The following is a 16033-nucleotide window of genomic DNA, read 5'->3' on the forward strand; positions in this document are numbered from 1 at the left end:
TCTTTGCATCGCAACACAGTACCCAGCGAGCTGGCATTGCACAAGGAGGAAGCACCGACACAGTATATTCACAGGAATCTTCGGCACATTCTTCGGCACACAACTTACAACACGAGAAACGCGGAGACGTAGCGAAGGATCGTAGCGCTCTTGCAATGCCCAAGAATCCAATTTTGCGAATACATACTTTTTCATTGTTAACACGAGAAAAAGAGGTGAGGTGAAATTTACACACCGCCAACCGCGCCCCGCAGAATGTACTGCTGGCCAGAAAACATCCGCACAAAATGCGTTTCATTCTCGTGGAACATCGCAAAAGCAGCTGGACGCGTAACGCCTTGCGCCTAAATGCGTTAGCGGTACGTCGGCACGTGCTTTCGGCGGGGTCGACTTTCGCGCTTCCTGCGGCAGCCTCAAGAAACCCTTGGTGGAATGTCAGCGCTGGGTAACGCTCTCGTAGAACAGGCTATAATATTGCTAAGGCTCCAGCACGACCGTGGCTGGAGTGCTCGCGAACGCCGGAGTATCAGGCGTCGCACATCGATGGCCGTGCACAATATGAGATAGACGGAAGAAACGTCGGCGTTAGTAAACGCCTAATGAAAGGATTAGATACATGCACGGCCACTCTGCTTTTCTCTTCCTTTCATCTTAAAATCACTACACACACACACACACACGCAACGCGAACGCTGCGCATCTCAGCGCGTCCATGGGTAGCTTTACTCTTGAACCCGCGCTCAGACTAGCATATGCACCGCCGTGTGGTATATAAATGCACAGGACTCTTCATCAGGAACGCTAATGTGTAGGTACGCACAACCCTCAAGCCAGAACGTTGCCCTCCCTGCGGCAGAGGCGGCTGAGCAAAGCGCGACAATGCGTCCACCTGGCTTCTTGTAGCTCACTGGAAACCTACCGTGCCTCCACAAGCGGGTCGGTCATGTACCGCCGATACCCTGACAGCACGACGGTGGCGCCCACTGCACGCGTGGATAGTGTGTGTGTAATTGCCACGATAAGAACCAGCTGCGTTGAAAAACTAAACGGGAATGGAGGTGTGTACGTACATGTACATTGCTGACAAGGAAATTTATTGGCCCGTAGGCACGCTTACAACTGTGGTATGAACGAAAAGTACAATATAAAGTACATCACATGTAATACATCATGCTTGATGTAAACAAAACAGATTAACAAATGAAATAATAAATGGTGTCTACTTGACGCTGGCTTTGCCACACACAACAACAACAACAGAACTCATTACCGCATCCACGCAAAAGCATTATTGTCAGCCTCGAATTTATGAAAGGTACCCGGGGCACATACAGATACAGTCTGAACTCAGGCAACAGAATTGAGCATTATTCTGTCTGTAGAAAGACTTTGCCTCGGGAGACGGTTATGTACCGCGTAGACCAGCGGCGAAGAAACTCGGCTTCACCGAGTTTGAACAACTGTTCAAGATGACCCCATGTTATCACCCGTAGTTTCCGCATTCTGGGGTACATTGCTCTGTTTGACTGCCGAGATCGTTCTGCGATGTTACGGAAGCACCACAAAATGTAGCTAGCGCTGTAGTAGACGAGACTCGCAAACCGATCTCGGCGCTGTGGTGGCCGCACGATGGATATTCCGAACATTCTTGCAACTAGCTTCCAGAAGGTGCGTGCTAAAACGCAGTCCTTTACTACATGCGCGTTGGTCTCTGTTTGTGCGCAATATATGCATTTATCATTCGCTACCATATGCCAGCGTTCAAGCCTGTCTCTTGTAGGTAGAATGCCCCACTGATATTGCCAATGAAAATCCTTCACTTGAGAGGGCAAATCAGGTGAAAGCACAGCTGTCCATGTTTGTGTAGTAGCTGTCCGTGGAGGTACAGCTGTCTCTCACACAACATTTCACAAAGCCTGGAAACTGGTGTCGCACGCCACTTTGTAATTCTTAGTTGTACAAGCTGGCTCTGCAAGCGCGCAACCGCCGCATACTGCGGTGCTGGCGTTACCGCCGTCGGAAGCAAGTTGCCTGTACTCTGCGGCATAAGCGTTCGACGGTAATGGCCCAGCCAATAAAGGAGCAGTGGCCTACCAGGGTACTCATCATCATCAAGTAGATCACATGTACTCTTAGTGCACAACAGCCTACCGAATGTAATTATGCACGGCAAGCTCCATCCTCCGCTGGATTTTGGCAGACGCAAAAATTGCTGCGCTACGTATTGCGACTTGTTTAGCCAGAACCATGAGAAAATAAGTGAGTTTACTACTCGTACTGTTGGTGACGGCGGGAGAGCTACCCTTGCAGCAAACCACAGTTTACTGCACAATACGTTCTTAATGAAGAAAGCCCTTTCTGCCAGCGGCAGTGGCGACGCAGTCACTGCTTCTGACTGTTTAATGGAGCTGACAATGTCTCGCCACGTGTGAGGTGAAACACCACTTGTACAAAATTTGATATCTAGTATTTGCATATGCTCGGTCTGTTTAATGTCCCCTGGTAGCGTTATTTCGCCGCGACCTAAATTTAATGCTTCACATTTTCTCATATTTATTTTGACCCCTGACATTGAAGCATATTGATTATAAATACGAAATACCTCTACAAGACTGTCCCCATCCCGTAAAAACAAAGTGATGTCATCCGCATACGCCGATACTTTTATGCACCCGGATCCCGGCATAGGAAGACCTCTTATGAGCGGGCTCTCGCTAAACCGCCTTAACAACGGGTCAATCGCAAGCACAAGCAATATGGGTGACAAAGGACAACCCTGCCGCACTCCCCTTGTCACATCAAATCTACGTGTTAAAATGCTGTTAAGCAGTAGCTCAGCTGTTGTTCGCGAATACAACATCCGCAGGATGTCTACAAATTCTTCAGGGAAGTTATAGCATCGTAAAACCTCAAATAAGTACTGGTGTTCTAAGCGGTCGAACGCTTTGGCTTGGTCCAAGCTTACTAATACTCCTGAAGCTTCACGCGCTGTTGTGTATTGTATGATATCACGTGTTAAGTTGAGAGACGAAAATATACTCCAACCCGGCACGGAACATGTTTGATGTACACTGACTATTTTCGGCAATAATATCTTCATGCGATTTACAAGAAGGGTTGTCAATATTTTATAGTCTGTGTTGAGCAGCGTTATAGGCCTCCAGGATGAGGGTGCTCCAAGGTTGGAGTCTGGCTTTGGCAAGAGCATTACGCGGCCCCGATTAAACGATTTAGGAATACCTTCCCGTGCAAGAATGCCGTTAAGGAGCGACACTAAGGCAGTGCCTACTTCCTTCCAGCAAGATCGGTAAAATTCGACTGGTAAGCCATCTGGACCGGGTCTTGATCCGCTGTTCATAGATCGTATAACATCAAAAACTTCTTGCAGATTTGTTGGAGACAATACATTCTGGCCTTCTGTATCTTCTACTTGAGGTAGGTTAGCGCAAAAGTCTGAAATTTCTTCACTCAATAGCTCTGCATTATAAATCTTTTCCGATGAAAATGCGTCTGAGAACCAGTTCCAAAAAATTCTTTCGATATCTCGCCTCGCACCGCTCTCTGTGCCATCTTCTATTATAACCTGTTCAATGAAAGAGCTGCCATTCTGCCTCCTGCTGGACGCACGAGCCAGCCGCAGTACCTCAGGGTCGGAAATTGGCCTGTTGGTCATCCGCGCCTTTGCAGAGGTGCGAGAGTACCAGCTCATAAGTCTATGGTAGCGTTCACGCTGATGATCTAGGTATTCGCGCATTAACTGTGTTTGGGAGTTACCATCTCGTACTATCCTTATCCTTCTCAGGCACTCACAAAGCTGTTCGGTCTCTTTTCTTTTTCTTTTCCTGCTAGCTGCTATGCATACTGACGTTTCGATATTGCATTCATAATCGCGAACTGTTGTAGCTACTGACGCTTTTAGTTCGGTTAGAGTTGCCTGGTCACGCAAAGAAGCAATGTCTAGTCTCCACATGTCAGTGCATTCACCTGGCCTTCCTTCGAGGTTCAATATGACAGCGAAAGGGCGATGATCTGAAATGTACCCGGCGTCCGCGGGGAGATCGAGGATGCTGCACTGGACAATTTGCGTTGTTAATTCAGGGGGGAAATACATTCGATCTAGACGACATTGCGATTGCCTTTGCTGCTATGTGGCGCCAAAACTTCCGCCATGCATATGGACCCAGGCATCCGATAAATTGTATTATTTCACTATACGAGATAATTCAGTTGCGTGCGTATTGGAAGCGTATTGTCTTGGCCCTCGTGAGTCGCGCATGGGGTCGAGCACACAGTTAAAATCGCCAACGATAAAGAATGGGTGGTTGTCTAACAAAAAGGGGGAGAGTCTCGCAAAGAAGTCATTGCGGTCTGACCGTACGGCGGGTCCATAGACATTCAATGCCCGAACTTTCCTCTCACCCCAGAAAAAATCAAAAGCTATTACACGACCTTCCAAGTCAAAAAGGCGGTGACTTCCATGTAGAAGCACCCTACGAAAAACCACCACTCCTACACCACATCTCCCAGGGCTATATGAAAAATAAGCTTTAACAGAAAATTCATCGCAAAATCTTATAACTTCCTGCTTGTTTCTTAAGTTACACTCCTGAAGAAACAGGAGGTCGACTTTTTTCTCGCGAGCGAAATGAATTACTTCCTTCTGCTTATCTATGCTACGAAATCCTTGTGCGTTAAGTGTCATTATGTGCAAATACATGGCGAGTTAGTTGCGTACAGAAATAGACTAAGACAAATGGCTTACCACAAGCTAGTTGCGAACTGAATCGGCGTCCTACATCAGTGCAACAGCCAGAACAAGGCAAAGTCAGCAATGACTTAGGAGTATCACAGCGGCGAACGCGAAACGGGCACTGTTCATGTTCTTCACACAAGTTAGCCGGAAGCAAGCTGATTACTAAAATACCGAGGTTGCAGACGCTCGCACAGGGGCGGTACATCACATGTAATACTTGATGTAAACAAAACAGATTAACAAATGAAATAATAGATGATGTCTGCTTGACACTGGCTTTGCCACACACAACAACAACAACAACAAAACTCATTACCGCATCCACGCAAAAGCATTATTGTCGGCCTCGAATTTATGAAAGGTACTCGGGGCACATACAGATACAGTCTGAACTCAGGCAACAGAATTGAGCATTATTCTTGCTGTAGAAAGACTTTGCCTCGGGAGACGGTTATGTACCGCGTAGACCAGCGGCGAAGAAACTTGGCTTCACCGAGTTTGAACAACTGTTCTTCAAGATGACCCCATACTATCACCCGTAGTTTTCGCATTCTGGGGTACATTGCTCTATTTGACTGCTGAGATCGTTCTGCGATGTTGCGGAAGCACCACAAAACGTAGCTAGCGCTCTAGTAGACGAGACTCGCCAACCGATCTCGGCGCTGTGGTGGCCGTACGATGGATATTCCGAACATTCTTGCAATTAGCTTCCAGAAGGTGCGTGCTACAACGCAGTCCTTTACAACATGCGCGTTGGTCTCTGTGCGCAATATATGCATTTATCGTTTGCTACCGTATGCCAGCGTTCAAGCCTGTCTCTTGTAGGTAGAATGCCCCACTGATGTTGCCAATGAAAATCCTTCACTTGAGAGGGCAAATCAGGTGAAAGCACGGCTGTCCATGTTTGTGTAGTAGCTGTCCGTGGAGGTATAGCTGTCTCACACAACATTTCACAAAGCCTGGAAACTGGTTTCGTGTTTAGAAAAAGTTTATTTCGACAAGAGACGATACGAACACTGAGTCACAATCACGACACAATTCCACCGGGACGATAACATGTAAGAAACGAAACACAGCACGTTTTCAACGTAAGTAATGTCCGAGTCCTCACGCACTAACATATAAACACATATACCCACGGAAAGGAACAGTTACACATAAACTAAATGCCACATGTACAAAATGAATTTCAATATATACAGTGTACACAATGGTTATGTACAGTGATGATGTGATAGAACACTTTGCACAATTTTGAAGTGATGTGCACGAGATGTGTATATCCAAAATGATCATGTATACTAGAGGACACACACACAGAAATCACGGACACCTGCATTCTATGTGCATTAAATGAATACTTCTGATGGTCTGGCTACAAGAACCAGGCTGGACGAAAATTCAGCCATACGCGTCCATCAGCCACCGACAGGAAACGACATGACCACTGTCGAAGGAACTCTTCTTCTCCAAGGAAGAACAACTCCTCCGACAGAAACGATAGTAGCTCAGAGTAGAGCCTCCCCATAAGTGGAAACAGAGCGCGGTGACGACGTCCCATGGCAACTGCCTCGCACCGGTTACGCCATAGACAGAAGGCCCCCGCAGCAATTAAAAGTCGCGCGAAGCGGCCACGTGAGCAGCGACCAGATGTAATAAAGCGGTTAACTCCAAGGCCACGAAATCCAGTATGCACGGCCCTCCAGAATATCCTGGCAACGACGCAGTGCAGCAGTACATGTTTATTGGATTCTTGAAGGGGGCAATTGGGACACTGCGAAGATGGGACAACGCCCCACCGCTCAAGCCTGTCCCGAGTTGGAAGCACTTGCCACCCTAGACGCCACATGAAGTCGCGTAGGTGGCCAGGCAAAAATGACGCCGTTATCGCAACCCACGACACATTATGGGAACGTGCGAGGCGCGCTGGGGAAACTAGAGGAAGCAGTAAGGCTGATATAGTATCTACTACACGGTTTTGGAGAACGTCTACATCAGGACATACCTGTTGTATGTGGCGATAAAATGCCACGGCCGTACAGTAAAATGTAGGTGCGTTTAACACTTGTGGTCCGTGATTTAAGTGTACGCCCGGTAACATGTAGCGAATTTTCGTGCCAAGGAAATAGCAAGCGAGTTCACGCGCTGGACACTGATCATGCTGTAATAGACGGAGCAGAAATCGGACAGACACGGACAGAAATCGGACAGACACGGATGGGAAGGCGAACCCACCGCGAGAGCGTGGTTGGCCAAGCGCCGCGCGACAGACCAGTTCTGTACGGCCCGACCAGAAGAAGGCACCAAGAAGGGACTGCAAGAAGCTAGTAACCCGCAATGGTGGCTGTACGACGTGACAAACGTACCACACTCGGCCGCAAAATACAGACTGCGCTAAGTACCTTCTTTCTGATAGGGGTAAATCATACCCTTGAACATCTTTAATATTTCGCCTTACATCTTCAAGAATTGAGAGCCACACAGAGTCTGATATGCCATTAGAGGTGTAGTCAAGGCCTAAAATGCGAAGAGAATCGCTCTTTTGAAGACGGAAAAGGGGACTTAGGCGTGTCTGTGGTGAACCAATGAACAAATAACGACCTCTCTCAAATCATGAAGAAGAGGAAGCATTTATGGAGCCAACAACGCAGACACGGCAAACACGTACCCAATCTTATGAAGCCTCCATATCTGCTCTGGGTAATCTGTATATTAGAAAAGCATATGAAGTTTGCTTTAAGGGCAGCCCTAATATAAATGTGTAGCAATAGGCATAACTATGCTTTCTGCAGGAGTTTTAAGCTAGCATATCCGAAAGAAAGGCCTGGAGCTGTGCTGCTTAAATATTACCACTGGCAAAGTGTGCTAGGAGGTGCTAGTGTGGTCAGGAGCGGCACGAGCCATGCATTGCCCTGAGGCGGCAAGCGTGGAAAGGTCCGACACTTGGATGCCAGTCCACGCGAAACCAGCGCCGCCGCCGACGTACGTCGATCCGTCATTCATTCCTGGCTGCTGTGTCAATTGTGCTGGTTGTCACCGCAATATAGAGAGCTGAATGCGTCAAATTATTTAATTCATTATTGAATTATTTTAATTATCCAAACTTGAAGAACTCAAATAATCAAGACTTACGGTTAATAAATAATTATTCATTAATTAAACAGTCAAAAATAATTATGTTGTTGGTTTGCAGTACTTATATTGCCTAAATAATTGAGTATTTGGGCGCATAATCATTTCGTATGTACTTACATTCCCTGTATCCAAAACATAGTTGATCCTGTGGCTTTTAGAAATGAAGTAGCCATTCTGTTATGTAACTTCTTCTGGATTGTCAGACAATCGTGTGGATGAAATGACCACCTCCCACCAACGCAGTTCCGCATTATTGTAAACTGCTTGTCATTTAATAACGTCGCAAAAGGAGTCAGCACGGGCCTTGTGGCATGGCTCCACCTGAGAAGACAGAGTTAATAATTTGGACGATGCCGTCGAAGCAGGGACGTGTTAGGTTGCAAACCGCCGTAGCGCATCGAAAGCGCTGCGTGAGGCGACAGCCCATGCTTTGGTGGCTCCATCTCGTGGCTTTCGACGTCAAGTGCGGCAGCAGTGAGTCCTCCCTGAACACACTACCCCATATTCTGGTACACTATATTAAAGGTTACGAAGAAGGAAAGTAGCAGTACCGGCCGCCCGGAAAGCGAAGCATACATAGCGATTGCAAAGTGCCTAAAGCTATGTTCACACTACGGTCGTAACGCGCGTAACAGCTCTTTCGGCGTATCGAACGTAACGGCTGTAAAAAAAACGTTACGGCAGTTAAGCCGGCACCTTTGTTCACATTTACTGCTGCGTAAATTACGGCTTTTACAACAGGCCAATCAAATTTGGAGCTGCAAAATCGACGTCACCAGCGGTCCAATATGGCTCCTGTCAACATGCGAGCGCTGGCCGAGATCGAAGAAATTCACGCTCAAAACAAACTTATAGTCATGTTGTCATGTATTCAATCGCCCAAAGACGACGAAGGCGACGCAGAAGGGTTTGGGTGCGGCAAGTATTTCTCGACAGGGCCGTGGACGGCGATTTTCACAAACTTTTCGCCAAGCTCTGAGTTGGTGACGCTGCGATGTTTCATAATTTCATGCGCATGTCGCCCCAGCAGTTCCGCTTCCTTAAAAACCTAGTGAGGCCTCTCATCGAAGTTCGGAGCACGGATCTGCGGCCATCGATTTCCTCGGCGGATAAACCACATGAACTGAAAACAGTCTCGCAAGGCGCACTGCACAAATTTTCACGAACACAGCCAACCTAATCGTGCGCACGGAATGGCGGAACGGCACTTCGCGCGCCCGGAGCTGTCTGCAGACGGGAGGACGGCAATGTCGTCACCGGTTGTTGAAAACCGAAAGCTTATCGGTCATTGGCTGTGTCGCATTGGTCGTAATATCAAAGTCGTAAATGTTGCCGACCCTTTAACACTCTCACCCACAATTTTCGCGTGAATTGCGCACGTTGGTACTTTAAGTTCGCAGTCTGAACTAGACGCATACGCTTGTTGCGCTTCCGCTTACGCATGTTACAAAAAATGGGCGCCTTACGAACGTAGTCTGAACATAGCATAACGCGGATAATCGCACGAAGGATGGTTCGTAGCCTTGTCGGCCGTGTAAATTGCAGTGAAAGTTCGCTTAGTGATTAACTTAACGAACATGATATCACGCGCGCACAGGCGAACATGAACGAATCGTACTGGATGAACGTGCGAGCAGTCACTGTCTCATTAACGCTGGGGCGATGAAGTCCGCCGGAAGCGGGTAGAAAACTCCTCGTGCTGCGTTTAGTTTCACTGAGTCTAGTGAAACATCCCACTGAAACATCCCACCACTGAAATGCGGTGGGATGTTGGGGTTGAGATTAGTTTTTCAAGAAAAAGAAGTGAGTGGTTTCGCTCGAAGGGCGATGCGTGGAAATCGACAGCGAGGTTTAGCGTACAGTGCTCGAATCCCTCGGGCGCTTTTCTATCTATACGCGGGTCCCACATTTTGGTTACACGCAGAACTCAAGGTAGCTCCTGCTGAACAGAAGGAACCGCGTCCTGGCAGCTAAACGCTAACGTGATGGGCGCCACCAGTGGCGTGGGTGGCTTTCAAATTTAATGTCGTACAATATTAAATTGACGTGAAACCGTCGGCGTCTGTCAGCGCCCAGTGAAATTTTAGGTAACGTTAGGTTGACATAGTAAGGTGGCTGGCTGGGCCAGTTGTTGATCCATACGAAACGTGAACAGCGCCAAAGCAACACGGGGACGAAACTTTCAGACAGGAACTCCTCTGGGAGTTGTCTAAAAGTATGCGTGAGTATTGTGCTACTGGCGCATCAACACCCAGCACTGTGTCAATATCAATGGTATGACAATTGATCCGACCAGTATAAATCCTTATCAACCCAAGAAGTTACAGCAGTAAGCGATGCACTTGTCCTTTCGGATTCCACCGAAGCTATAACGGCGGTGCGTGTTCATGAACCACTTTTCGATATTAATCTGCGTCTTCCCAGCGATAAGCAAGAACAGCTCAAGGTTCTCCTTCAGCAATAAAAGGACTGCTTTTCGTCGTCATCAAGGATCCGACAAGCACCAGTTGCTAAGCATCGCATAATAACTGAAGAATCGATCCGACAACTCCGTCAAAGCCCGCGCCGAGTTTTGACAAGCGAGAGAGAGAGAGAGAGAGACACCATAGCGCAACAAGTTGACGAAACGCTGCGCAACGATATCATCCAGCCGTCGAACAGCCCGTGGGCTTCTCCTAGCTGTGGCCCTAGTGAAGAAATAGGATGGAACTCTGCGGTTTTGCGTCGTTTATCGTTGCATGAACGAAGTCACAAAGAAGGACGTACACCCCCTACCACGGATAGACGATGCACTGGGCCGACTCTGCGACGCACAGTATTTTGCGTCCAAGGACCTCAAGACGGGCTACTGGCAAATCGAAGTCGACTATGGAGATAGAGAGAAAACCGCCCTTGTCACGCCAGACGGCTTCTATGGATTCAAGGTCATGCCATCTGGCCTTTGCTCAGCACCCGTGATATTCCCGCGCGTAATGAAAATGGTATTGACTGGCGTGAAATGGCAGACCTCTTTAGTCTACCTTGATTAAGTCGTCGTTTTTTTCCTCAAACATCAACGACCACCTAAACCGTCGTGCAACAGTGTTTGAAGCCATCAAGTCATCTGGGCTGAACCTGAAACCAGATAAATAAATGCCGCTTTGCGTACGAAAATCTGCTTCTGGGCCACGTCATAAGATAATGTGGAATTCTTCCTGATTCACAGAAAAGAGCAGCCAATGCAAACTTTGCGCAAACATTCGACAAGGAGGCGGGGGGCAGGTTTCTAGGCGTGTGTGCCCACTATAGGCGCTTTGTCAAGCGCTTCTCTCGAATCGCCGCACCTGTGACTCTTCTCACGAAATCCGTCGTCGAGTTGAAGTAGGAAACACTCCAAGTCGTCGCATCTGAAGAACTTAAACGACGCCTGCAATGACCACCAGAATCACCTTTGACGAAGCTACCGATACAGAAATCCACACCAACGCAAGCAGCGTAGGCGTAAAAGCCGTCCTAGTCCAGAGAAAACGCGGACTTCAAATGGTCAAATCTTATGCTAGCCGGTCGCTGTCGAAAGCGGAAGCAAATTATTCAACTACGGAAAAGGAATGATTTGCTATAATTTCGGGCTAGGACGAAATTTCGTGCTTACCAGGTCGTTCAAATTTGCAAGCGACCATCAGACACTGTGTTGGCTAGTGAATTCAGGATGCCAAGCTCGGTGGAGCCACCCACTACAAGAATTCGACATCACCATGATATGCAAGCCCTGTTCAAAATTCTCTGATGCTGACTATTTGTCCCACGCTCCTATTGAGCCGCCTCAGCAAGACGGCCAGGACGACAACTCTAAAACCTGCTCTGACGCTCAGACGATCTCAGAAGCCTTCAGCAATTATTCGAAATCTGTTTTTGTCGTTAATAACGGCACTGTTCCTTCCTTCGCCCCTCCTCTTGTACCTGCAGTGTTCCCAGATATCGATGTAACTTGTTCTGGAATTCGTAACCGCTTACTAAACACAGACATTACTAAAGTACCGGTCCAGATAGTATTCCTAACGTATTTTTGAAAACGGCCTGAATGGTGTGCACGTGATCAAATAATTATATTTCAGAAATCACTTGACTCCAGACGAGTCCCGGGAATTTGGAAGGTCGCTAATCTGGCTCTTATCTTCAAATCGGGCAAGTAGCAAACTATTTCAAGCTCTAGACCAATGTAATTATTATCTAGGTGCTGTAAACTTCTGGAGCATACCATTCAGGCGCACATCATTCAATGGTTCACTACAGCAATATCCTTTCACAGCATTTTAATGTTTTCCGTAGTGGTTTTTCCGCTCTTACACAGTTGATTGAATTCACACACGATATTGCCTCCTCACTTAACAACCGTGAACAGGTCGATGCTATGTTTATGGATTACTCCAAAGCATTCGATAAAGTATGCCACAGAAAACTTCGCACCTTTCTTGCAGGCTCCTATGCTGATAAGTTACTTGGCTGGATTACGGATTATTTGCACTTTAGAACTCAATTTGCTAGCTATGATCGCCAACCATCATCCCCTGTTCACATTTCCTCGGGTGTTGCATAGGGTTCTGCTTTGGGACCCGTATTATTTATAATTTATATCAATGATGTCGTCAAAGTTGTTACTAACACTGCAGTTAAGCTTCATCTCTACGCTGACAACTGCGTTGTGTATTCCAATGTCTGTAGTGTCACTGATCAGGTTTTACTAAATGATGCGTTTTCTTCTTCTTCTACTGGATCAGGGCTTGGCAAATGGAGAATAACTTTAACAAACGGTGACAATGACATTCACTAATAAGCAACAACCCCAACAATTTATGTATGGCAATGGGGAACACACACTAGAAAGAGTGCAGGAATTGAGGTACTTTCGTGTTGTATGCTCTTCTAACTTAAAGTGGCACAAACATATGGATGTTATTTGCGCAAGATCTTTTAAAGAAATAGGTTACTTAAGAATAACTTTAAAGGGCGCAACTAAAGAATGCAAGCGAACAGCCTATGAATCGCTGGTCACGCCTCTTCTTGAATACGCGTCAGTTGCGTGATCACCTCATCTTGTACGTACATGACAAAGATAAACTCGAGTCCGCCCAGCGGAAATCTAACAGATTCATTTTTAACCGTTACGCCCGGAACTTTTGCCCTTTAGAGCATTACCATGCATGTCTTATCACTGAATTGATTAGAACATCAACGAACGTGCGATCGGCTTATGTTACATAATAATATGCATAATTCCGTTCGTATAGCCGCCGCTATTTCTTTCACTGGTCATCATTCTACACCTGTGAGCCACCGGTTCGATGCGTTGAACATTAGACCATCCCGGTCTTTTCTTAATTGCCATAAATATAATTTCTTCCGTGCGCAGTTGACACATGGAATACACTTGACAGTTCAAAAAACTTCCACATGCACAGTTTGTAAAGCAAGCGTTTAATTCTGTGTTTCGATGTTTCCTTTTTCTTGTTTTATGTAACCACTCCTGCAATATTTCAAACCTGAGATAGCAATATCTGTAAATAAGTAAACAAATGAACAAATAAATAAGCAAGCAAACAAACAAACAAATACACAAATACATCTTATAGGGCCAATAATTTCTGATCACTTCGCCGAACAGCAGCAAGGAGTCCCGGAACTAAGAAGCCTTGTCGAGTTCTTAGGAGGGAGGACTGACTTTGTCCCACGGGTATTCAAACGCGGATTGTCTTCGCCTTCGTTGCAAAACGACGTCCTCGTAAAGAAACACTTTTCGTCAGTCTGCGCCAACTACTTTCTGGTTGTACCTTCAGCACTGAGTTCACAGGTTCTAAGCACCCTTTATGATGACCCTATGGCAGGGCAGCTCGGTTTCTCCCGTACGCTCGCGAGGATTCAGGAGAAATAATACTGGTTATATGTAAACACCGACGTCGCCCATTACACCAAGACGTGCCGAAAATGCCAGCGGCGCAAGACAACATCGACTAGGCCAGCGGTATTTCTACAGCCGATAGTGCCTCCTCGCCGGCCGTTTGAGCAGATCCGGATGGACTTGTCAGGAGCCTTTTCGACAACATCTGGAAACAAGTGGATGCATGGTCGTGGCCACCGACTACCTTATCCGCTACGCCCAAACGAAAGCCCTGCCTAAAGGTAGTGCGGTGGAACTAGCGAAATTCTTCCTTTAGAACATCCTGCGGCGACATGGTGCCCCACAAGTAATCGCCGACAGAGGAACGGCTTTTACAGCTGAGCTCACTCAGGCTATGTTGCAATATAGCCAGACATCGGAGGATAACCGCCTAGTGCCTTGCAGACGAACGGTCTAACGGAATCCTTGAACAAGGCGCTCGCCGACATTTTGACCAATGTACTACGTGGACGTCGAGCACAGGACGTGCAATTCCATCCTTCCGTTAAAAAAAAAAAAAAAACACGCTTGCTTAAGGCTCACTTACACTAGGCCGACCCGACACCGATTTCGGTCTGCCGACTGTTGGCGACAGCGTTCTTGCCTTCGTCTCGGCGCCTCTGTCACACTGTACAGACGCTGACAATCTACCGACGGTCGGCGGAGAGCTCGGTGTCGGTACAGCTGGACACACTCAGACGCCGGGCTAGCCGGTTTCTGAGTGTTATATTCCAGCGCTGACACCGCCATTTCCGCTCGAGACCCACCTTGGCTTCGCAGAGGTGCTGGAGATGGATATCCATCGCGTCGGCAGGGCAGTCCTCTGGGAGGGGGCGAGTCACGGCGCGCACGTCGCGCATGGGCTGTTTGGACCAAGTAGCTGTGTCTGACATGGTGTGTAGAGTGCAGGCTGCTGGGGAAATGTGGAACGAGTCCCATTTCGTGATGGGTATCGCCATTAGCGGGTCTGCGTGCTGGGCCTGGCTGCTTGTACGGGAATCTGGATAATGTAGTGATCACTACCCAGATTCTGCTCGTTGTTACACCACGCAGCGTGAGGTGGGCGGTGGGTGAAGGTCAGGTCGGGAGTAGTGTCTTTACAGACACTGTTATCGTTGCGATGGGGCCTGTGAGAAGGGAGAAGCCGGCCTGCTGAGCTGCGAGCCATACATACCCTGCGCTCCTTGCGCGTGTCGGGTGGGTAGCCCCAGGCCCTGTGCGGGGCGTTGAAATCCCCTACAGTTAGGAGGACGGATTTGTGTGCGGCGCGCTCATCATCATCATCATCATCATCATCATCATCATCATCATCATCATCAGCCTGGTTACGCCCACTGCAGGGCAAAGGCCTCTCCCATACTTCTCCAACAACCCCGGTCATGTACTAATTGTGGCCATGCCGTCCCTGCAAGCTTCTTAATCTCATCCGCCCACCTAACTTTCTGCCGCCCCCTGCTACGCTTCCCTTCCCTTGGGATCCAGTCCGTAACCCTTAATGACCATCGGTTATCTTCCCTCCTCATTACATGTCCTGCCCATGCCCATTTCTTTTTCTTGATTTCAACTAAGATGTCATTAACTCGCGTTTGTTTCCTCACCCAATCTGCTCTTTTCTTATCCCTTAACGTTACACCTATCATTCTTCTTTCCATAGCTCGTTGCGTCGTCCTCAATTTGAGTAGAACTCTTTTCGTAAGCCTCCAGGTTTCTGCCCCGTAGGTGAGTACTGGTAAGACACAGCTATTATATACTTTTCTCTTGAGGGATAATGGCAACCTGCTGTTCATGATCTGAGAATGCCTGCCAAACGCACCCCAGCCCATTCTTATTCTTCTGATTATTTCCGTCTCATGATCCGGATCCGCCGTCACTACCTGCCCTAAGTAGGTGTATTCCCTTACGACTTCCAGTGTCTCGCTGCCTATTGTAAATTGCTGTTCTCTTCCTAGACTGTTAAACATTACTTTAGTTTTCTGCAGATTAATTTTTAGACCCACTCTTCTGCTTTGCCTCTCCAGGTCAGTGAGCATGCATTGCAATTGGTCCCCTGAGTTACTAAGCAAGGCAATATATCATCAGCGAATCGCAAGTTACTAAGGTATTCTCCATTAACTTTTATCCCAAATTCTTCCGAATCCAGGTCTCTGAATACCTCCTGTAAACACGCTGTGAATAGCATTGGAGAGATCGTATCTCCCTGCCTGACGCCTTTCTTTATTGGGATTTTGTTG

Source organism: Dermacentor andersoni, chromosome 5 (genome assembly GCF_023375885.2).
Source record: "Dermacentor andersoni chromosome 5, qqDerAnde1_hic_scaffold, whole genome shotgun sequence".
NCBI lineage: Eukaryota > Metazoa > Arthropoda > Arachnida > Ixodida > Ixodidae > Dermacentor > Dermacentor andersoni.